The following is a 24364-nucleotide window of genomic DNA, read 5'->3' on the forward strand; positions in this document are numbered from 1 at the left end:
ACAAAGAGTTTAAAACTCAAGTAGTTGGCTGGGATCATGAGCAAACCTCACAAAAAGAGTCAGACTATATTATCTTACTTTGGTGACAAAGAAGATCAAAACATACAACCAGAAGAAGACAACAAAGTCAAAGCTCCTACATCCAAAGCCTCCAAGAAAAATATGAATCCATCCCAGGCCTTGGAAGAGCTCAAAAGGGATTTTGAGAAGCAAGTAAGAGAAGTAGAGGAAAAACTGGGAAGAGAAATGAAGTGATGCAAGAAAATCATGAAAAACAAGTCAACAGCTTGCTAAAGGAGACCCAAAAAAATACTGAAGAAAATAACACCTTAAAAATAGCCTAACCCAAATGGCAAAAGAGGTCCAAAAAGCCAATGAGGAGAAGAATGCCCTAAAAAGCAAAATTGGCCAAATGGAAAAGGAAGTCCAAAAGCTTACTGAAGAAAATACTTCCTTAAAAATTAGAATAGAGCAATTGGAAGCTAGTGACTTTATGAGAAATCACGACACAGTAGAACAAATCCAAAAGAATGAAAAATTAGAAAACAATGTGAAATATCTCATTGGAAAAACAACTGACCTGGAAAATAGATCCAGGAGAGAGAATTTAAAAATTATTGGACTATCTGAAAGCCATGATCAAAAAAAGAGCCTAGACATCATCTTTCAAGAAATTATCAAGGAAAACTGCCCTGATATTTTAGAACCAGAGGGCAAAATAGAAATTGAAAGAATTCACCGATCTCCCCCTGAAAGAGATCCCCAAAGGAAAACTCCTAGGAATATTGTAGCCAAATTCCAGAGTTCCCAGGTCAAGGAGAAAATATTGCAAGCAGCCAGAAAGAAACAATTCAAGTATGGTGGAAACACAATCAGGATAACACAAGATTTAGCAGCTTCTACATTAAGGGACCAGAGGGCATGGAATATAATATTCCGGAGGGCAAAGGAAATAGGATTACAACCAAGAATCACCTACCCAGCAAAACTGAATAATCCTTCAGGGGAAAAATGGTCATTCAGTGAAATAGAGGACTTTCAAGCATTCTTTATGAAAAGACCAGAGCTGAATAGAAAATTTGACTTTCAAATACAAGACTCAAGTGGAACATGAAGAGGTAAACAGGAAAGAAAAATCATGAGACTTATTAAGGCTGAACTGTTTACATTCCTGCATGAAAAGATGATATTTATAACTCATGAGATCTTTGTCAGTATTAGGGTAGTGGGAGGGGAAAAATTATATGTATGGATAGATGATAGATAGATAGATAGATAGATAGATAGATAGATAGATAGATAGGTGAGTTGAAGATGAAGAGGTGATATCTGGAGAATAAAATTAAGGGGTGAGAGAGGATTATACTAGGAGAAGGAGAAAGGGAGAGGTAGAATGGGGTACATTATTTTGCACAAAACAGACAATAAAAGGTTCTTACAGTGGAGGGGAAACAGGGAAGGTGAGAGGAAATGAGGGAATCTTATTCTCATAGGATTTGGCTTAAGGAGGGAATAACATACACACTCAATTGGGTATGGAAATCTGTCTTACCCTACAGGAAAATAGGGGAGGAAGGGGACAAGAGAGCAGGGGGATGATAGAGAGAAGGGCAGATTGGGAAAGGGTAATCAGAAGGAAGTACTTCTGAGGAGGGACAGGGTCAAAAGAAAGAATAGAATAAATGGGGGGGCAGTATAGGATGAAGGGAAATAGAGTTAGTTTTTCACAACTTGTCTACTATGGAAGTGTTTTGTATAACTGCACATGTATAGCCTGTATTGACTTGCCTGCCTTTTCAATGAGGGTGGGTGGGGTAGAAGGAAGGGAGAAAATTTGGAACCCAAAGTTTTAAAAATACATGTTTAAAAAAAAGGTTTCCACATGCAACTGGGAAATAAGAAATACAGGAAATGAGGTACAGAAATCTATCCTAGAAAGAAAAGGGGATAAGAGAAGTGGTGGGGGGGGGAGATAGAAGGGAGGGCAGACTAGGGGAACGGGTATTCAGAATGCATGCCATCTTGGTGTGGGGGGAGGGGCAAGATGGCGTGAAAATATGGAATTCAAAATCTTGTGGAAGTAAATGTTGAAAACTAAAAATAGATAAATTTATATATTTAAAAAAAAAAGATGCACCAGCCCCATTCAGGGAAATCTGTGGCTGAAGAAACTGGCCAGAGGAGTCAAGTGAGGCATTTAGGGATACAGCCCATGAGGAGCTCAGAATAAAGGTAAAATTATGTTGCACAGGATTTAAAAATGAAAGGGAAAAAAACCCTGCTACTTTCATGAACATTGAGATAGGCAATGAGAGGACAGTAGCAAGGAAAGAAAAAAGGCTTAGTTTATAGAGAGAGTAACTGCAAACCTCAGCCTAGGTCCAGTTTTGGGGGTCAGTGATCTGTATCTGCTGTCATCAGCTTCTCTGCCAGGGGGGTCTTGGGAACAGCTGTCTGCCTCAGATGTCAGCTGCTTCAGACTCTGTTTGATTTTCAAGGTGAGGTCACCAGTAGGTTCCACAATCCAGATGGGCGGTACTGCCTTTTTTAGATGTGACAGGTGGATCCAGGACTCCAATCCCTGCAGTTTGTAGGCAGTGGGGTGGTGAGCAGGACTTCAAGGGGACCTTCCCATTGTGGCTGTTTGTGGAGGTGGCGTTTCTAGTAAACCCAGTCACTGGGTTGGATCAGGAGCCTAGTCTTCATCGGAATTCCCAAAGAATGGGACTGCAAGATGAGTGGGTGATTTTCTGATATTTTCTGAGCCAACCAGTACAGTATTATAGGAGGGAGCATTTGGCTGTTATGTTTTCTCCCATGGGTACAGTGGCATGAGGCATCGTCCTGTTACTATCTCATAGGAACTGAGCTTGTGGGAACCAAATGATCTAGATCTAAGGCCTAGCAGGTCTAAAGAAGGACTTTGGGCCAGGGTATACCTAGCTCTTCAGAGAATTTAGCTAGAGAGGTTTTAAGTATCACATTAACTCAACCATTTCTGGTGCTTGAGGATGGCAGGCACAGTGGAGGTGCTGAGTGATTGGCCAGGGTGAAAGCAGCTTAGCTAAATGAAGCTCCTGTCAAACGGGTGCCTCTATTACTATGTATTTCTTTAGGAACCCCCTCCCCCCATAGTGGAATAACTTTTGCTATTGTCACATAGGCTGTGACAATACAACAGAACACTTTTACCCACAGGGAGAACAGACTATAACCAAGGCATATTTGTAAGCATGGGTGGGTGGCAATCGAATGAAGTTGTTCTGCCAGGTTTTCAAAGAGCACGTCGGGCAGAGGAAACTGCCCGTAAGCTGGCTTCAGAAGCTTGCCTGATAATAATGCTGGAGGAGTTTTTACAGGGCTGCTGCTGCCACTTATAAGATGTGTTCCACCTGCCCCAAGCACAATGCCCTAGATTTTGCCATGACATTGTTATATTACAGTTAACCCATTCATTTTCCCTGTGATCAAAGTGGACTTCATTGGATGATACCACAGAAGAGGTGAGCACAAAGCTCATTGATCATAGAATGTGAGGACTTAGCCTTTGAGTTTGGGCTTGGGAGTCAGAAGATATGGATTGCAAACCCTGGCTGTGCCAATTCCCTGTGGCACCCCAACAAGGGTCTCTGTGCCTCACTTTGTTCATCTGCAACTGAGAGGGTGTGATGACAGCCCCTTCCTGATCTAAGTCCATGATTTTATGATGCACTCCATTAGCCTATCTTGCCATGTTTAGACCAATTTCATGTGAGCATTGGATCACTTTCAACATGAATTAAAATTCAGACATTTCTAGGTGGTCACATGTGATGTGTCTGGAAGAGTTGGCTGTCTGCCCCATAGCAGGGTCACCTCTAATCTACTGTCCTACACCAGGCATCCTAGTCATGGAGTTGTTCACTGAACATTGCTTTTGTGAAGAGATGGCTAGGAGGAAAATCAAAGATAAAGAAGAGGGAAGACAATGAGAGGGGACACATTTAAAGGGGGAATGGAAAGTTGCAAGTTGACTCCTTCCTTCCTGGGGTCTCCCTCCATTATTACATTGAGGTGTCTGGGGCTGAGGGCACCCTAAAGAATTATCTTGGCTGCTCCTGCCCTGAGTTTCATTGATGGGGACTGAAGTTGCAGCCAAGTTCAGAGTGCTTGGGAAATTCCTTTCTTGACAACAGTTAGCAACAGGGTGAAATGACTGAGAAGAATAAGGGATGCAGGTATAGACCTGGCTGGAGGGCAAGCCTAGCACTGTAGACAGTAGGGGCTAATCACATATTTGCTAAATCTGCCCAATGTAAGTTGAAAGGGGGATTGAGGTGCGTAGCTGAGAAGACTCACAGAATCACAGACACTCAGCTGGGAACATCCTTTTCTTCTTCATAGGGCCATAAATCTAGAGGTAGAGTAAACCTCCAAGGTCCTCTAGTCCAGTGGTGTCAAAATGGAAGAGAAATGAGGGGAAGGGAGTGGTGCAGGGGAGCACTAAACTGTACATAAGGATCTCTGTGGGCATATTTTAACTTAGAAAACCACACACAAACATTATCTCTGTTTTATTGTATTTTATTTTAACTATTTTCCAATTCCATTTTCATCTGGTTTGGGTTGTACTTGAGAGTGTTGTGGGCCTCAGGTATCCAGGTCTTTCTTTCCTCTGGTCTAGTCCAACCCCTCCATATTTTAGATAAAGAAATTGAGGCCCAGAGGGTGATTTGGCCAAGGTCACTCATGGCTAGTACTGTTTCTTACTGGTACATTCAGAAATCATCCACTCTAGCTGTGAAGGAGGAAAAGGGAAGAAGTCTGCTTTAAGAAAACCCCAAGCAAAATAGTCACATATGCTTACTGCTATTATTGCCTTTCCCAGAACATGCTCTGGGCAGACAGACACAATGCTCAAACAGTGTAATTCCTCTGAGACAGGACTGTCATCTTCATGATCCTGTCCATGAGGGATCAGAGACTGGAGGAGGGGAATGGCTATTGCTCCTGCATCTTCTGCCTACACCCCCAGCACTATTAACCTTACTTTAATGCCAGATGTGGAGTTTCAAAGTAGCCATTTACTTGGCTGTCCCTTTCTCCTAGTTTTGTGGGATTTCATAAATCCCAGATCCCTTGAAGTTGGGAGACCATAATAATTTCCTCCTCACCTCATTCATTTTCCCCCTGCCCTCTGAAAGTACTACACCATCTGTTTTCATCTTTTCAAAGGAGATTGCCTCCCATTACAACCTTGAGAGTCACCCTGCATTCCTCACTTTCCCATCACCCCTCTCTGACATATCAAATCAATCACAAAGTCCTTTGGATCATATTTCTATAACAGTCTCTCGTGAATGGCATCCCTTCTCTCTACTAACAGCCAACACAATAGCTCCAAAGCTGTCTCCTCTGGACATTTCCAACCTATCTCACATATACCTTCAGTTTCAGTGCCTATACTTCCTCTAAGTGTCTCATGTTATGATTCCAGCTTACACAGGGACATTCATTAGTCCTCTGGTTTCACTGGTATAGGAACACTCTCTGCCAATGTAGGTTGCCACCTACTCTGCAACTTAGAATCTTAGAGAATCTCCTACAGCTCTGAGATATTACATGACTTGCCCAGGGTTACATAGATAGCAGAGGTGTCACAGACAAGCCTTGAGGCCAAGTCTTCAAGTCTTCAAGGCCGTCTTATTCATTACAAAGAGCTGCCTTTCAACCTGCCTAAAGCATATCTCATTAGCCAGATCTTCCTAGTTGGTTTGGCTTTTGATAATCAATTTGCCTCATTAATGACTTCAATGATGACAATAAAAGCTGACACATACTTAGCATTTTTATGTTCATGAAACACTACATATGCACTATCTTATTTTCTCTTCAAAAAAACATTTCCATCACTATTAAGTGGAGAACTTAAGGCTCAAAATTAAGTGATTTTTTTTTATCCATTGGTAAAAAGTTGGGTTGTTATCTTATGTCCTCTAAATACAAATCCCCATGAGCCTCAGTCACATGGACCAAGCTCAACCTGGATCCTGGTGCTGGATCTCCATGCTCCTGGGTCCTCTCCATTTGACTTAATTTGTCTTTTATTCTGACTTTCCTCACACCTGCCCTCACTTGTCTCCTTTACCCAGATGCCCAATTATTGGCCCAGTTGAGATGACAGGTATACTTCTTTTTTCAGTTACAAATATAATAATAATAATAATAATAATAATGATAGTAGGGTAGTAATAATAATAGCTAACATTTCTATAGCACTTACTATGGGCTAGGCAATGTGCTAAGCACTTTAAAATCATCTGATTTGATCCTCACATTAAGCTTGCAAAATAGATGCTACTATCATCCCTATTTTAGTGATGAGGAAACTGAAGCTAACAGAGTTGAAATGACTTGCCCAGGGACACACAGTTATTAAGTATCTGAGGCCACATTTGAACTCAAGTATTCCTGACTTCAGGTCCAGGACTCTATCAACTGCATCACTAAAAGCTATATCCTTTTCCCTTCCACTGTTTATTTTTTAAACTACAAATGAAGCTTGGAAAGATCTATGTGAACTGATGCAGACTGAATTAAGCAGTGCCAAGAAAACAATATACACAATGACTATAACAATGTAATCAGAAAGAACAGTCATAAATAAAATCAATATTGGACATTGTAAAACCATAACGAGCAAGCATGGCTTGAAGGTAGAGACATGAGAAGATAACCCCACTCCTTTGTAGAGATGAGAGGTTTACAAGTATTGTACATTGCATCTATTTTCAAACTTTTTTTGATGTATTGATCTGTTAGACTTATTTTTTTCCTCTTCTATTTAACTTTCTGTGTTTAAAAAATAGTTGTTATATGGGATGACTCTCTGGGAAGGGAAGGGATACTGGGAGAAATTACAGGGGGCAGGTAGGTGGCACAGTGGATAGAGCACTGGCCCTGAAGTCAGGAGGACCTGAGTTCAAATCTGGCCTCAGACACATAACACTTACTAGCTGTGTGACCCTGGGCAAGTCACTTAACCCCAATTGCCTCACCAAAAAGAAAAAGAAAAAAAGAAATTACAGTGATGTTGAAAAAAACAAAAGATATCAATAAAAGCTTATTTCAAAAAATAAAAAGGGGAAAAGATTTGAATGATACAGTTGGAATGATGTGGCATTTAAGAAGTTTGAGAGACATAATTTCTGTGTAATTGAATCATTTTATTAATAATGTCAGTATTTTTAATACATGTCTAGTGGTGTTCTAGAATGCCAAAGGCAATCATGCCAGGTAGGCTCATAACTTCTATGCCTTTTGGAAGAGAAGTGTTCCTGAGGGTGGTAATAAAAAATGATGGGTCAACAGTTAATGAGAAGTGGGCTTTACAAAGAGAAGCGACATCATGTCCCTCTTAGAGAGACAACCCCCAGATTTGGGCAATCTAGACAAACTGTGTCCTTCAACCAAGCCTGAGTTAGTTGGGTGGAGGAGCAATACCCAGAATGAGGAGAATGTTAATCCTATCTTCCATCAGCCCTGTCCTTGAGAGACTGCACAAGGAAATAGAACAGGGGGAAAAAAGCTAGGGTCTCTCCAATTTTAAGAACTGGCTATAAAATATGAGAGAGAAACAATCATTTTTCTCATTCCTTCATTTGATGCTATTGAGAGACATAGTCTCAATAAATCATTAACTGATATGAGAAACAGTTCATAATAGGTTTCTAACTATGGGGCTTGTGAGAGAAAAAGGGAAAAGTCAATGAGCGCTTTGATAAAATCAAAGGGGGCAATCCCCTTTGATAAGTAGACCTTACAGATAAAGTGCAAAGGGAAAAAGAAACAGTAAGAGATTGTGCATTTCATAAGTCTTACTCCATACAGCCTTCTCTTCCTCTGGAAATATCTGATGCTATCCTGTGGTTTGGGTTGGTCTTACGAGTTCTTCTCTGGTTCAGGTCACTTGAAGAGATCTTCTCTGCTAAATATCTCCTGCAAAATTGATCTTAACCCAGTTTTAAATTTACTTTGCCAATAACCAGGTCAAGTAATGAAATGTAGTTCAAACCTTATGTCTCTATTACTAGAAAACCAAATTTGGAACCTTTTGAACCAGAGATTTCACATTTTTAGTGTAACCAACTGTCAAGTTGATATATCTAAGAAACTCATATTAAAACAGACAATTAGAACCCAATTTTTATACTTGGCATTATTCATTCCTCTATTAGGTGGATGAGATTCCACTGAGGAATTAACAACTGAACACTTTTCATAAGAAGATTAACTCTAATGCAAAAATTAATTCACATAAAAGTTGCCAGATTTACTTCGACTGTAATAGAAGGTCCCAGAATGGCATATATTAATATATTGAATAATCACTTGCCAAACAGTGTACATCAAGGAAGTTTTTTACAATAAAATATTTTCAATTTGTAGCCAGGTTCAAATGAATAACCCAGAACAAAAGTAGATTTCTCTTTAAGGCATTTGCGAGATAGATCACAAGCCATTCTTCTCTTGAGACAACTAATTGTACTGCTATGTTTTTATTAACACAGAACTGAGACAGTTATGATATTAACCTCACTAAATAACTGAATTATGATCTGGTTTCACAAGTCTTTGCATCATTTGCCTAATTATCCCCATATCATTGTGAGAAATTAAAGGTCCTTAGTTTACACAGGAATACAGAATTAGTTATGGGTGTTGTTAAGGCTAAATACTTAACTAGTCAGTTGTTTGGAATATAGAAAATACTAAAATTCTAGGCCAAATAGCTTAAATCTTATACCTGCATCTCACTATAGTAACTCAGATGTAGTTCAGATCTATTTAGCTGCATTTATACTGAGCACATAACATGATTATAGACATTTGTCACAAAAGAAGCATCAGACACATAGGGAATAATCCTTCCCTAACTTCAGGTCAATTCCAGGCCAGAGTTATCTAGATAGCCAACTGCAGTGAGCCAGGCTTAAAGTTAGCCAGGTGGGATATTTCCAATCAAGAGGAAATGTCATCCTGGGAAAGCTGAGTCAGGAAAATACTATCTTGGCCCATGCCAAGAGTCATTCTCCCAATCTTTGCCATGAGAACTCCACCTGTAGTTCATGGATGTCAACCCCATAGGGTTGATGGGATCATGGATCACTGGCTTGACAGCATTCCTTGATGATCATACTTGGATTACGACTCAGAATAATATCAGTTAACAGTCCCAAAAGGTCTTAAGTAGCAAGTTTCAATAATCATAGCTTGGGTGAATTCAGTTCTCAAGGATCACATATCCTTGGTAACAAGGACTATTATCTCACATTGGTAACAGTAAGAGATTCATCATGAAAAATCACAACTTATGTCATAAGTACTAATACGTAGATGCTTTGTCATCCCTAAGTTCAACATTATACACAGGATTTGGCTTTATGACACTTAATAATAAACAACAAAAGACTAGTGATGGAGTGTGTAAATATAATAATCCCAAATTGTACATAGAAAGCAGTTTATAGGAAAGACTGTCTATAGTAAAACATGCTCAGTTCCTAACCATATTCAAATGGACATAAACATAGACTACTACTCTTAGAATCCCTTTAAGCAATAGGAACTTCTTTAAAGTGACTCTTAAGTACTAATCCCAGATTAAATAACAAATATTAAGTAAAATCAGATTTCCCATTAAGGTGACACAAATAACCCAAGTTACTACTCTCCACTAACATAGCTAAGTGTACTTAAATCTTATTCCTTAAAGCATAAACAAAAAAACTTCTTGACTTCAACCTCATGACTTAATATGATCTGCATCTTTGTTTCTCAACCTTCTTTAACTTAGTCTAATTCTACTCATATCATCTGAAAGAATGAAATACTTCAGGAACTGAATCACATACATATGAAAAATTCAAGTACTAATTGAATTCTTTCTTAGGCCATGGAATGACTATGAATTCATATCATAATAGCAATATCTTCCCCACTTGCAGCTTATTACAGTAATTCAGGATTACTTTAATAATGTAATAAAGTAATTAGGATTACTTTAATAATGAACAGATTCAATGTTGCAGTAATAAGTTTCCAATGATTGTCTACCCTGATAATAGAAATTTGCTGTGAGAGTTAGAATCAGGAACATATTTATAACACTATCAAAACTGGTCCTCAAGGCCTACACCATTATCAGTAGCCTATCATATGGAACCAGGTGAACAGATTTTTTGTATAGGAAAATGAATGGAAAAGACTTAGTTTTCTCAAGGTACGCTCCTACCTTATTCCCAGGAAGAGATATTCACTAGTCTTAGCTCATCTATATCACTCCCATTGAGCTGTTACCTGCTGATGTTTTTCATAAAGGGCTCAATTTAAGTCAGTCTAAGGACACAACAAACCTGAGAGTGAAACTCCAGAAAAATATTCAGGATCCCAGAAAAGCTTTGTCCTCAAATAACAATACTACTCATACTAGGTCTGGACATATCAATACCATCAAATTATTGCAATAAGTTGGCTTACAAATAAAATTGATTAGGCTTTCTAAAAATTACACAAAATATCTTTACCTAAACATGTACACAAAATATTTATTCCTTAAACATTCCTTCCAAAAAAATTTCTTTCTTAATAAAAGCTTAAAATTAATTGTGATTTTAAAAAGCTAATCACTAGAATCTAATGAAGTAAATTAGCTGGAAAACTCTAAACTGACAGATATCTCTCTTATTCAACCTTAAAGCAAAAATAAACATTTAAAACTAGAATTTATCAAAACTAAATTGGTGTGAAATGTTTTAGGTATCAAATCCCAAAAGTGCTATTAAAAAAAAAAATAAGATCCTAACCATCACAAATTACCAAGTACCACCCTCCTTTAGTCAAAAGGTGCAGGTAATAGGGAGCTGATTCAGTTTTTCTAAACCAAAAGAAAAAATACCCAATCAAATTAGCACTATCACAATAACAAAGTTTACCAGGCCTTTAAAATTTTACTCACTATCCTTTTCCTCCTTTTGTCTTCTCCTAAGGTATAAATTCAACCTGATGTAAAATATACCACTAGAAACCAAGAAAATAATTAACATTCTGGAATACCACATAGACAGTGAATGTATGATAGTTCACTTAAATCCCTAGAAATACAGTACTGGCCAATTGCTGTAACCTCCAGATTAACATACATACACATATACATACATATGTATACATGCACACACATATACAAACACAAATACACATACACACACACACACACACATATCTTAGTGGACATTCACTCTCCATAATAGCAGGCTTGAAAATTACACTAATTACTGCCAAGTCCTTCCTTTTTGAGGAATCTGCTTGGTTGGAACTTATATTTTACTCCCATAGACCACCCCTGGAACACAGTAATGCTAGCATGGCTCAATGACATTAATTTCTCCCATTAAAAAGTATAATTATGGTAAGAAACAACTTCAAATTTCAAATAGATTCTAAACATATATTGAGGAATAGGGAAGTGTAGGATGATTCTCTACAATTTAAAGTATGCCTTATGCTGAAAAAGTCTGGAATCCATGGTAGATTCATGGAGTCATCAACCTAAGTGGGGTAAGAGAAGAACTAAAGGGACTAAAAGAGGAACAACTGAGAAATGGTTCCTTGAGGGCAAGTGAAATGAACTATGATCAATTCCATCTCAAATATAAGAATAGGACAATGAAGCTTTCCTTCTAACACAGTGCTTAATATACAGTTTTTTTTTCCTCAGTTTTGCAACTGAAAGAAAACAAATTCAGAGAGAGGTTTACTTTTTTTTTTAACTTTTTTTTAGGCAATTGGGGTTAAGTGACCTGCCTAAGGTCACACAGCTAGTAAATGTCAAGTGTTTGGTCTGAGGCCAGATGTGATCTCAGGTCTTCCTGACTTCAGGACCGGTGCTCTATCCCCTGCGCCACCTCGCTGCCCCAAGGTCTACTTTTTCTGAAGGAACACAGAAGTATTTCTTGAATATGGACATGTTATAGTAAGTAAAATTTGAGTATTTTTGTTGAGTATGGTAACTTGTGGTTTGTTACAGACTTGAAAATATGAAGATAATTCAATATTTTGAATTTCATAAGTGTCTCTTTCCCTGAAGCACACAGGATTAGTACTATTTGATATTAAAACCTTCCAGGTAGAGTTGTACTGTCTTTCTGGTCAATTAATTCTTGAACTGGGTGCTGAAGAATTAAACATCAATAGTCTCATAAGCCTTTCCTACCAGGTGACACTAGAACCCAATTACTAGAGCCACTGCCCTGGCTTTCATACATTCTCAATAAATGTCACAAACTATGGAAACAATTCTACACTGAATAATCACATTCGAAGGAGATTGGGTCGTCCATAAATAAATGCAGAGTGTAGTAGGCCTTTAAGTAATGTGCAGATGACATATTTCACTGCTATCTTTGCAGCAACAGCTATTCAAAATTGTGAATGTTGCTTGTAATATCACTTGGAAAGATTATTTAAAAGCTATATTTTGCTGGAGATTATTTTTTCATTAGAACTTTGTCCACTTTCTAAAGGGACCTATTCAAAATGTCTCAGTCCTCATTAGAAAGGTAATTCTAATAAAGTTGTAGGCAAAAGTAGAAATTCACCATCCAGGTAGATAAGTGGCTGCTTCCTCATTCATATAATTTTTCCTGCAAGTTGGCTCCATGTACTCTTCATCTAAAGGTGTGACAGGGGCTGTAAACCAAAAATACAAAGAGTTCAAAAATGGGTACACTTTTTCAGGGAAGCATTTTCAGGGAAAACGAAAATGTCAGACAATTCACTAAGCCCCAGGTTTCTGATGTATTGCCAATCAGATGAATCAGTGGAGAAGTTTCCAACTGCCAATTTGTTACACTGATGCAGACACAGATTTTTATAATCCCTACCCACCCACAAAAAAAAATTTTCATCCACTTATGTGAGTAATAAGGCAGTTGAAAATTCCCAAAGTAAAAATGGCCCAAAATCTAAAACTCTCTATTGTCATCTATTTGTAAATCAGATATTTCCACCACTGAATGAACATTAGTTTAGTAAACATGTAGAAAACTTCAATTCTACCCCCAGGGGTACTAAATAGGCAAAGATGAAGAAGGCGCAGCCTTTATTCTCAAATAACTAACATTCTACTTGAGTAATGATATAAATAAGTTTCTCTGAGTTATCCACCAAATTCTCCTCAATCCATATTGTAGCTTCACAGGAGTACTCAGTGCATCATTGGGCATCACGTCCCTATGAAAAACGAAGGGTGAAAAAAGAAACTCTGCTGTGGGTAGCTTTGGCAGTTGGGGAATTTGGTGATGAAATGGGAGTGTGTAGGAAAAGACTGTGTAGCAACAATTCTTGTGGGAACTGGAGGGAAAGTTTTTACTGGTATGGAACAAAGGTGGCCATTGAATGTTCCAATGAATGAATTGGTCCAATTGAATATCTCTAAATTTGAGACTAAGTATAGCTAGGTATTTACAAGAGGAAATCACCAAATCACCAAATATAAGAACAAAGTGAAAAAACATACCACCACTGTCACTGGAAGTTTCTTTGCTATTTGTGCTGTTTTGTACATGAGAATCTCCCTTGAACAAGAAGTAAAACTGTTAAATATAAATCCTCATTATAAAATATCAAAAGTATAAATATGCAATTTTAGTAAAACCACCACAAAACTCTCTATGCTGGTAAGGACCTTGGAAGAGGAATCCATTTGACTGTGGAAAGTCAGTCTACCTCTTTTCAAGAATATTTTCCCTTGCAGAACCTTTCATTAAGCCTATTGTTGGAGGCATTTTTGATAAATGAAAGTGTAAAATATTAGTTTGTGGGTTTCAACAAAACAAATTGAGATTTTTAGAAATTCAAAGAAGTTGAAATTGGAATGATAGCCCATAATGTATTATTTGCCATTCAAAAAAACCTCAAACAAACATGAAATACAATGAGTTTGTTTTCAGTATCAAGTATAATTGTCATATGATGGAATGAGTTTTTTTTTTTAAGAAACAAAACAGTAATAGTGTTTTAGAGCTGCAAATGTTGTCAGAGAAAGAACATGTGATCTGATCAACATAATTTTTACTAATGAGAAAACTGAAACCCCCTGAAATTATGTGATTAACTCATAGTCAAATGGAGAGTAAGGGCCCATCACTAATGTGAGGAGAGGAGGGGAATGAGTGACAATAATCAAGATGTTGTAACTGATTACTATATATAGAGATACCCATTGTTTCAGACCTTTAAAAATGGAATAGCAGGTATGTTCTACACTATTGTCCCCTTTGTAGCAGCATCCACTCAATTCTTCTTAATTTTACTATATTCATAGCTAATTGTAATGAAGAAATAGGATAAAGTACAAGCTCACCATACATGATGATCACCTGCATAATTCTTGAGCAATAATTTACTTACTTGTTACTACCTGATTTGGCAGGTTAACCTTGATGGTGGTGGCAATCTCAGGTTTACCTACAAGGAAAAAGATTTCAAATGGGAACTGCTAAATCATTTAGAGCACTGAGAAATGTCTAACTATTCTGTAAAGCAATAGGTTTCTAAAGAGTTGTTTAGTGGATGAATTGGTGCAAGAGGGTCACATGATGGAAGTTCCCTCCTCAGATGCAGCGCTGTGTTTTTGCCAAAAGAAAAACAATACCAAGAGAAACTGATTGCTTGTCAATTATGAATAGAAAGTCAAGGGTAGGTAAAGCCAAGATAGTCAGAGTAGTCTTGGAAATCATTCCATGTGGAAATGGAAGATTGAAAACAAGAGCTGTAACAGAGTTAGTTTTAGCCACTATTTAGGTAAAAGATAGTGCAGTAGCGAGTCTCACTTTAGCCATTAGAATGATAACTGCTGATATGGGAGTAGAGTAGCCATTAGATGTTTCAGTGAATGGATACTTTTTTTTTTCCTGCTTTTTGGTGAGGCAATCAGGGTTAAGTGACTTGACCAGCGTCACACAGCTAGTAAGTGGTCATGTGTCTGAGGCCACATTTGAACTCAGGTCCTCCCGACTCCAAGGCCGGAGCTGTAACCACCGTGCCACCTAGCTGCCCCCGAATGGATACTTCTTGATAAACTTTCATAAGTTGGAAACTCATTGTGATTAGGTATGATCGTTTACTTTGGGAGTTCCTGACAATTTCTGACAGTCTGTCATCTTCAAAATTTTCTCTAGGGTTTGTGAATATTTGTAAGTTTCACTGAATTTTATTTGAAACCCCATATTGGTTGAATGACTATATATTATCAAGCCTAAAAATATGAAAATTTAAAAAAAACTCACTTGAGTTATCATAATAGATCTCAGTGATTTCCTTAATCACTATGATATTCCCATCTTTGGTCTCACTAGATTACAAAGGTAATGCATTTAAATGTAATTACAATTTTAAAAATTATGAATAGGCCATAATGTTATCAGAAAAAAGGATTATTTTCATAATTATTCTCTTTCACCTCAGGAAGGGACTTTGCAAAGGAATCCATTTGACTGTGGGAGAATCAGTCTATATCACTCCAAAAATTATTTGCAAACTCTGAACCTATATATATATATTTTTATTTTTAAATTTATTTTCTTTTGAACTTGAGAAATAAAACAAGAATCTCTGTAAAAGGTAGAATAGAAAAACAGTGGATTGCACCTGAAATTGCAGATGTACAAGTTACTATTCCTTTCAAATATACAACAAAGTTATCACATAACTTTCTTTTTTTTCCTCCTTCATCCCCCAAACCTAGAGATGGCTACCATACAATTATGTAAACACATATATGTCAGTTTTCACTCTGGATCTAAACAATATCTCCCTTCACAAGATCCTTATGGTCAATATGGGTATTTATAATAGTCAGAATGACTTAGCTGCTCAAAGTTCTTAAAATAATACTGCTATTACTATATACAATGTTCTCTTGATTATGCTTATTTTACTCTTCCTTATTTATTGCAGGTCTCTCCATGCTTTTCCAAAGTCATTGAGCCCATCATTTCTTATAACAGAGTAATATTCCATTACTCACATATGCCACAATTTGTTTAGCCATTCCCCAATTGATGGGCATTGCTACAATTTCCAGTTCTTTGCCACCACAAAGACAGTTGCTGTAAATATTCTAGACTATCTCAGTTCTTTTCCTAGATTACCTTGGTGAACAGTGTTATTTCTGAGTCAAAGGGTAGGCAGTTTAATAACTCTTTGGGCATAATTCCAAATCACTCTCCAAAATGGTTGGATCAGCTCAAAGATCCACCAGTAATGAATGAGGATCCCAATTTTTCCACATCCCCTCTGATACAAATATGAATATACTTTTAATCAACTCACCAGGCTCATTCACATGATAGATCCCATTCTTTCCCTTATTTGGGGATTATTTCTGTTTTTGTTCTCCCTGAAGTAGAAAGAAAAACACTGCAATGTAAATACAATTTTAAAAAATTTCTGTGTGCCATGATGTCATTTCTCACAGGACCTCTTCTGTCACCTCATGAAGGGCCCTCACAAAAAATTCCATTTGATTGTGGTAGAGTTGGTCTATATCACTAAAATATTTTAAATTTCTGAACCTGAGTAACATATTCAACTTCCCTCTACAGTCATTACTTATTTTTGAAATATCAGTGTGATTATTGAAAAATCTAATTTCCAAAGAAGTCAACAAGGTAGAGAGAGTTGATGAACTACCACTTATCATAAAAGAAAGCATGAGAACCAAAGAAAAGGGTTATTTCTACTGTCACATCTCAACACTGTCAGAGTCGTGAAATCTTTGAAATTTTTTTTACATAGAGTGGGGACAGGCAAGAGGGTAGGTAAAAAAAAAATGGCCATCCATAATGACACCCTATTGTACTCATGAGAGAACTGAAGCACCTAAAATTTATTTGATTCACTCAGTCACCCATGGATTAGTAAAGTTGCCTCTCTGAGTCAGAAAGTGATGGTACATTCCTGCCTCCACCATGTATGAATGCTGCTTGACATTTGTTATTACATTTTGGGTGTAAGACCTCAAAATTGCATTGGTAGTATGTGTTTCCTCCTGAGAGGTCTTTATATTAATGCAAGTTCACTTCCCATCCCAAACCATATCCTTTTTTTTTGTTCTGTCAGGGCACAGTCTTGGGATTATTCATTCTACTTGTTTCCATGCTGACCAAACCTAACTTTTGGTGGAATCTGCTGGTCCAGAACCATTATTCTACTCCCACAGACCATTCCTGCAACATGATTATTGATTGGATGTAGCCAAATAACATTGATTTATTTCTCCCCTCCCAAAATGGTCATTATGGTGAGAAAAAAACTCAGATTTCAAATAGACACAATGCATCTTTCAGTGATGCGACTGGGCAGCATAATTCTCTACTCTTTAAAGCACTATCTTATGTTTAAATCACATGCATGAGTCTCTCAAGGAAGGAAATTTAAGAGTACTAGAGGAGGGACAATCCAGAAATAATTCCTTGAGTCCAAGCGAATTGGTCTAAAATAAATTCTCCCATGTAGAAACAGAAAACTGAACCTCTCTTTCAAGCATAAGTTTGCAAAGGTACATTTGTTTCTTTTTTAACTTAGTTTTGCAACTGAAATAACAAACATAGAAGTATATTTTCTTCGAAGGAATTCAGAAATGTTGCTTAAGCATGAACATATAATTAATATATTTTGAACACATCTGCATGGACGTTGTCCACTTATGTAGGGGGTTGGTAGGTTGCTCTGTAGATAGAGTGCTGGGACTAGAGTCAAGAAGACCTTAGTTCAAATCCAGTCACAGACATTTATTAGCTATGTGAATAAGATACTTAAGCTATTTGCTTCTAAAATGAGCTGGAAAAGGAAATGGCAAACTACTCCAGTATCTTTGCCAAGAAAACCCCAAATGAGGTCACAAAGAGCCTGGCGTGACTGAAATGACAACAACTTATGAGTCCTTACAGGTGGGATCTCTGTCAATATGTTGGAATTTTATAAGATATCCTTTCCCTAAGCGGGTGCTTGGTGATTTTGCATAGCAACAACCTGTAGTAGAGATATGTCATTTCTGGTCAATTTGTTCTTGAGTTGGGTGCTGGTTCACAACTATAATTCAACCCCAACTATCTTGTAGGCCTTCTATGGCAATTCCCAATTGGACCACTCAGCGCACTCTGCAATATGACTATTATACATTCTCTCTGAAGTGAAAGGACAGGGGACATGATGCTCCCCAGTATGATAAGATTTCATGAAGTGACTGACAGTAGCTGAAACCTTGTAACTGAGCAACATATAAATACATTTCCATTGAGTCAAGCATTTGAAATTGGATTTCCATGGAAGTTTTGTCTCACTGCCAATTTTATAGCAATGCTCATTCATTTTAAAATGCTAATTACAAATTGCGTTATTTTTGAGCTTTTTTTCAGCATAACTTATTATTTACAAGTGATATTTACTTTCAACTAGTTTTGTTTTTGCATTAGACATTTGAATCCTTATTAAATGACAGTGTTCAACATTTAATTTAATAAAGACATGAGCTAAATTAGAAATATACCATACATAATTATCACCTGGCTCCTTCTGGAACCATAATTTTCTTGTTCTTTCCCAATTTTGAGTGGTAATCATTTTTCTGTTCAACAGTTCCGTGAACCTCACTTTCATCTATATTGATAAAGAGTTCAAATGTGAATTGCCAAATTATGAGAGCACTTAGAAAAGTCAGGAGCTAAAACCTTATAACTGAGCAACATATAAATACATTCCCATGATTTCAGAGCCTTTAGGAATGGATTGCTATGGAAGTTTTGTCTCAGGGCTGGCTTTGCAGCATTGACCATCAGTTTTAAATGCTAATTGCATGTTGCCTTATTTTTTTGAGCATGATTTATTATTATTTATTAGTGATATCCTCTTTCAGATACAGTTTTTTTGAGGGGGGCAGGAAACATTTGCTTACTGAAATGACCATATTCAAATTAAATGTAATGCAGATATGGACTAAAGTAGAAGCTCACCATTTATAATGACCGCCTGCTCCTTCATGAACAATGTTTTTTTTCATTGGTTCCTGCTTTGGACTGACCATCCTTTTGAACTGTGCCACAAACTTCATTTTCGTCTACAAATAATAAAGAGTTCAAGCGTGAACTGCCAAATCACTCAAAAGCACTTTTAAAAAGTCAGGGAATTCCTTAAGGCAATAGGATTCTAAAGAGTTGTGGATTGGATGAATTAGTGGAGGAATGTCCCTTATTCCTTACTTTGTACCAAAAGAAAAACAACACAAATGAAAAAGGATTACTTCAATTACAGCTAATTTCTGAAGTATAAAAGGCTTGAAATCTAAAACTTTTGTTGTCATCACTTGGAAGCCCAGAGACAGTATGGATTAAAGCAACTACTTGAGAAGGCATGAGAAATAAAGATGAGTAAGGCCACAGCCTTTGTTTTCAAGCAGCTTCCAATTTCCTTGAAGAATGTTATAATAGTTTTTCTAGGTGATCTACTAAGGTCTACTTAATCCATACTGCAGAAGGATAAAAATATTCAGAGTACCTCATTTGGCTATCATTTGCCATGGAAACATAAGGTAGAAAATAGCAACTCTGACGCTAGTAGATTTGGTCACTGGTTGGGATAAATGACTGTACAGCAGTAAGTCTTACTTCTGCAGTTAGAAAGAGATGTACCGCCAGTCATGACTTTTGTCTTGCCACTGGACTCCGATGACTCTGAAGGAGAGGCACTGATGATTCTGTGCAGTTCTGCCTCACTTAAATCCAATTCATGGGCAAGTCAAGACATCACCCGTGTGACATCATTGGTCTTCTTCCAGAACAAGTGATGAACAACCACAACATTATTGTAGCTCTTTTCCCTCATCCTCTTTACCATTCGTCATTTCTGATGTGTAAGATGGTACCTCAAAATTATTTTAATTTGACTTTTTCTAATCAGTAGGGATTTAGAGCATTTGTTTCCATGTTACAGTAGATAGCTTTGACGTCTTCTGAAAATTGCCTATTTATATCCTTTGACTGTTTATTATTTGGGGAATGGCTCCAATTTTTATAAATTTGACTAAGTTTCTTATATATGTCATAAATTAGTCCTTTATCATAAAAACTTAATGCAAAATTTTTTGACAGTACTTCATTGTCTAAGGTCCCTTTTAGCAAAATGTACTTTCCCTAATTATCTCTTTTAATTGGGTCTATTTTTGCTTTTGCTTTGTCTGAGATCATAATTTCTACCTCTGCTGGTTTTTTGTTTTTTATTTCAGCTGAAGGATAATAGATTCTGCTGTACTCTTTATTTTAACTCAATCTGTGTCTTTCTGTTTCAAGTGAGACTCTTGCAAACAAATTATTGTTGGATTCTGGCTTCTAATCCATTCTGCTATCCACTTATGTTTTATGAGTGAACTCATTCGATTTATATTTATGGTTAAGATTACTGTGTATTTCCCTCCATGCTATTTTCTTCTTCTTTTTATCCTGTCCTTCCTCAAAAGTCTGTTTCGCTTCTGACTACTGTGGCCCCCAATCTGCCTTCTGTTTTGAAACACTCTCCCCCCAAATCTCTTATCCCCTTGTTCTCTTATTTCACTTGGTAAGATTTCTAAACCCAGCTGAGTGTGTACACACAATCTTCCCTCTTTGAAGCAATTCCAACAAAAGTGTTCAAACATTTCCCACCATGCCCCTCCCCAACAATTTCTCCTCTATTATAAAGCTCTTCCTTGCACACCTCTTTTGTATGAAAAAATTCCCATTATACCTCTCCATTCCCCCTTTTCCCTGTACATTTCTTCTCTCTTGCCCCTTTACTCTTTTTGGAGATCATCCCAACATAATTGACTCATACTCAAGCCCTCTGTCTATACAGATTCCTTCTAACTGCCCCTTTTTGTGCTTTTTCATGCTTATGGGTGTCTGCAAGTTTCTGGTGCTTCCAAGGTGGTATGATCTGGGGAGGGGTGTGGTCACCGCTCTTCTGGTCTGCACACTGGTCTTGGAGCCTGGTGTCCTACAGCCATACGTGCTAGCCCTTCTCTCTATCTTAGAACTGGGACCAGGGCTCTTACTTCTTTGTGACTGACCACAAGCACACCTCTCTACTCTGGAACTGTAACCCAGAACTGTGTATAGGCAACACAGTTGCCAATCAGCACCTGTTGCGCCCAGTGCCAGCAAAGGGTCCCTTGTAATCTTTTTCTGACCAACTGTCCAACCCCCTTACTATAACTGGGCTGAGAGTTCCCCAAGCTGCTACTGTTGCTGCTGCCACTATTGCCTCCAAGGCTCACTGCTGGTGCTGCTGCCCCACTCTGTGCCAGGTAAGTATGCACTGCAGTGTCATAGACCTTTCCTGCTGACCTACTAAGTTGTCTCAGGCTGGAAAAATGTCTCACTCTGACTTTTTTTGGCTCCTGCTACTCCAACATTTTATTTTAGGAGTTATTTTGGAGGGGGAATGGTGGGAGACTTCAGCTGGGTTTGCTGCCTGTACTCTGCCATTTTGACTCTGCCTCCTGGGTGATTTTTTTTATTCATGCATTTTCAATCAACTCAAAGGACTGTGAAAACAATTCTGTGAAAACGCTGTGGATCACATATCATATATGTACCTTCCTCCATCACAGCAGTGCCCATTCATTTTTAAACATTGTGATCATTTTTAGACTTTAAAAACTACAAAAGTCTAATGTAAAAAAAAACAGACAAAACAATGAACCATCTCTTGAATTATATCTCTTGTAAATAATCTTTCTAATCCTAAAAGTATGGGCCTAAGCAACTAGAGTTTAAAAGTGAATAGGCACTTCTATGCTGAAGGAAGGGGCATATATAATCCATAATGTTTCTGCTTCCTAAAAGACCTGTTAAACTCTATTTATGTATTGATCAATTAGAAGGACATTGTTGCTGTCAGTCAATGCACAGAAAGTCAATTCTTCAATACATAGTTGTTCCCACAGTCCTTTGAGTTGACTGAAAATGAACAATGAAATGAATAAAAACAACCCCCTCCCCCCCAAAAAAAACCAGGAGGTAGAGACAAGATGGGGATTAGTCTTAACTGTGAATGTGAATGGAATGAGTTCACTCATAAAACAGAAGTGGACAGCAGAAAGCATTAGAAGCCAGAATCCAACAATACGTTGTTTTCAAGAGATTCACCTGAAACAGAAAGACACACACTGAGTTTAAAATAAAGGGCTGGAGCAGAATCTATTATCTTTCAGCAAAGTAAAAACAGCAGGGGCAGTGATCATGATTTCAGACAAAGCAAAAGCAAAAATAGACCTAATTAAAAGGGATAATTAGGGAAACTACATTTTGCTAAAAGGAACCTTAGACAATGAAGTAGTATCAAAAATTTTTACAGTAAGTTTCTCTTATAAAGGCTGAATTTCTCAAATACATAGGAAACTTATTCAAATTTACAAAAATTGGAATAATTTCCCAAATGACAAATGATCAAAGGATATAAACAAGCAGTTTTCAGAAGATGACATTAAAGTTATCTATAATCATGTGAAAAAAAATGCTCTGAATACTTACTGATCAGAGAAATTTACATTACAATAATCCTGAGCTACCATCTCTCACCTAATAGAAATGAGAAGTGGTGGAGAGGATGACAGAAAACAGGTACACTAATGTTATTGTTGTAATTGTTCATCATTGTTCTCAAAAAGCACCAATGACATCACCAGGGTGATGTCTTGATGTGCCCATGAATAAGACCTATGCTTTAGGAAAATGACTGAGGACTGAACAGACACACTCCTGGCGCAGGCCAACTAACCAGAAGAATACTGTAATAGTCCAGGCGAAAGGAGATGAGGGCCTACATAAGCAAGGCAACAGTTATCAGAGGAGAGAAGAGCGCATATTCAAGAGAAAGTTGCAAAGTGGAAATTGAAAGGCTTTGGCAACAGAATGAATGTGAAAGGTAAAGAGAGAATGAGAAGTCAAGGAGGGTACTTAGATTGTATTTCCGGAGGACTAGGAGGATTGTGTTGCCCTTGATAGCAAGAGAAATTATAAAACAGGGCAATGTTAAGGGGAATAATGAGTTTAGTTTTGGAAATGTTGAGTTGAACATATCCTCAGGATATATCAGATGCTAGACTGGAAGTCAGCAGAGAAGTTAGTACTGGATAAGCAGATCTGAAAATCATTAGCAGAGAGAATTGAATCCATGGCAGGTGATGAGCTCACTAAGAAAAATGGTAAACAGGGAGAAGAGGGCTCAAAGTAGTGCCATTCTCCTTTACTGATTCATCACCCTGGTCACCTCTGCCTACCTTGGGTGTCCCACAGTATACGAGAATGAGAAGAGAGTGGCCAGAGAAGTAGGAACATAACCTGGAGGGAATATAAAATGTAGAGAGAGGAGACTGTCAAAGAGAAGATGGAGATCCACAATGTCAAAGGCTGCTGGAGAAAGGTCAAAAAGGGTGAGGATTGAGGGAAAAAAAGCCTTTGGATTTGGCAATTAAGAGGTCACCAATTTCTTCAGAGAGCATTCAGCTGAATGACGAGGTAGGTCATAAGTTGGATGTAGAGAGTGAAGAAAGTGAGAGGAGAAATGGGGGCAACTATTGTAGGTGGCCTTGAGTTGAGCTACAAAAGGCAGGCTAGCTATGGGACTAGTTAGAAGGGATGCAAAGATCAAGGGAGGGTTTTTTATGGATGGGGGAGACGTGCATATTTGTAGGCAGAAAGAGACTGTAGATAAGTGAGAAAGCGAGCATGATAGAGGATAAAACCTGCTGGAGGAGATGGGATGGACTAAAATAATTTCTGCAGGTAGAGGGGTTTGTTTTGTCAAGAAGAATGGCCACATTCTGCATATGAGATGAGTGAAGGTGGAGTTAACAGCAGAAGGCATCTGAGTGTTATTAAATGAAGAGGAAGGAAAACAGGGAGCTCTCCAGGATGCAGCAGGACGTATCGAACAACACGCTGAAGATGACAGCAAAATTGATTCATGAAGTTTTTGCCTCCCACATTGGGAAGTTGTTTAGACCCATTATTGCCCATATCAACCCCCTATGTGTACTACTCCTTCAGGCCTTCTCTTTTCCCTCCCCTTCCCCTCACCCTGCCCCCCCCTTTAAAAAAAAAGGTAGGAAGGGCAATATGATTAGATGCCATGAGCCTGTATAACTCTGGGAATATGGGTTAACCCTTTAATGTCAAGCTGTAGGCTTCTTATTTAATGAGGTGTAACAAATGTTAAGAACATGCCCCTGGAGATGGTGTAGTGCAGATACACAATGCCCTTCTGTAAGGGCAGCATGATCTGTACCCAT

At 37.8% G+C, this 24364-nt stretch overlaps 1 long non-coding RNA gene across 2 annotated transcripts; it reads right to left on the minus strand.

Moving 5' to 3' along the window:
- Positions 1 to 4609: 4609 nt before the first annotated feature.
- Positions 4610 to 19125, minus strand: LOC110221512 (uncharacterized). 2 transcript variants are annotated; one of them, XR_002328150.2, is made up of 6 exons: positions 19053 to 19125; positions 16372 to 16438; positions 14449 to 14505; positions 13556 to 13613; positions 12636 to 12726; positions 4610 to 4777 (listed from the first exon to the last, which is right to left on the minus strand). It is a non-coding gene; the product is annotated as an uncharacterized LOC110221512 (long non-coding RNA). The 2 variants fall into 2 exon arrangements; XR_002328149.2 differs by lacking the exon at positions 13556 to 13613.
- Positions 19126 to 24364: the final 5239 nt, after the last annotated feature.

Source organism: Phascolarctos cinereus, unplaced genomic scaffold (assembly GCF_003287225.1).
Source record: "Phascolarctos cinereus isolate Bilbo 61053 unplaced genomic scaffold, phaCin_HiC Scaffold_726;HRSCAF=1367, whole genome shotgun sequence".
NCBI lineage: Eukaryota > Metazoa > Chordata > Mammalia > Diprotodontia > Phascolarctidae > Phascolarctos > Phascolarctos cinereus.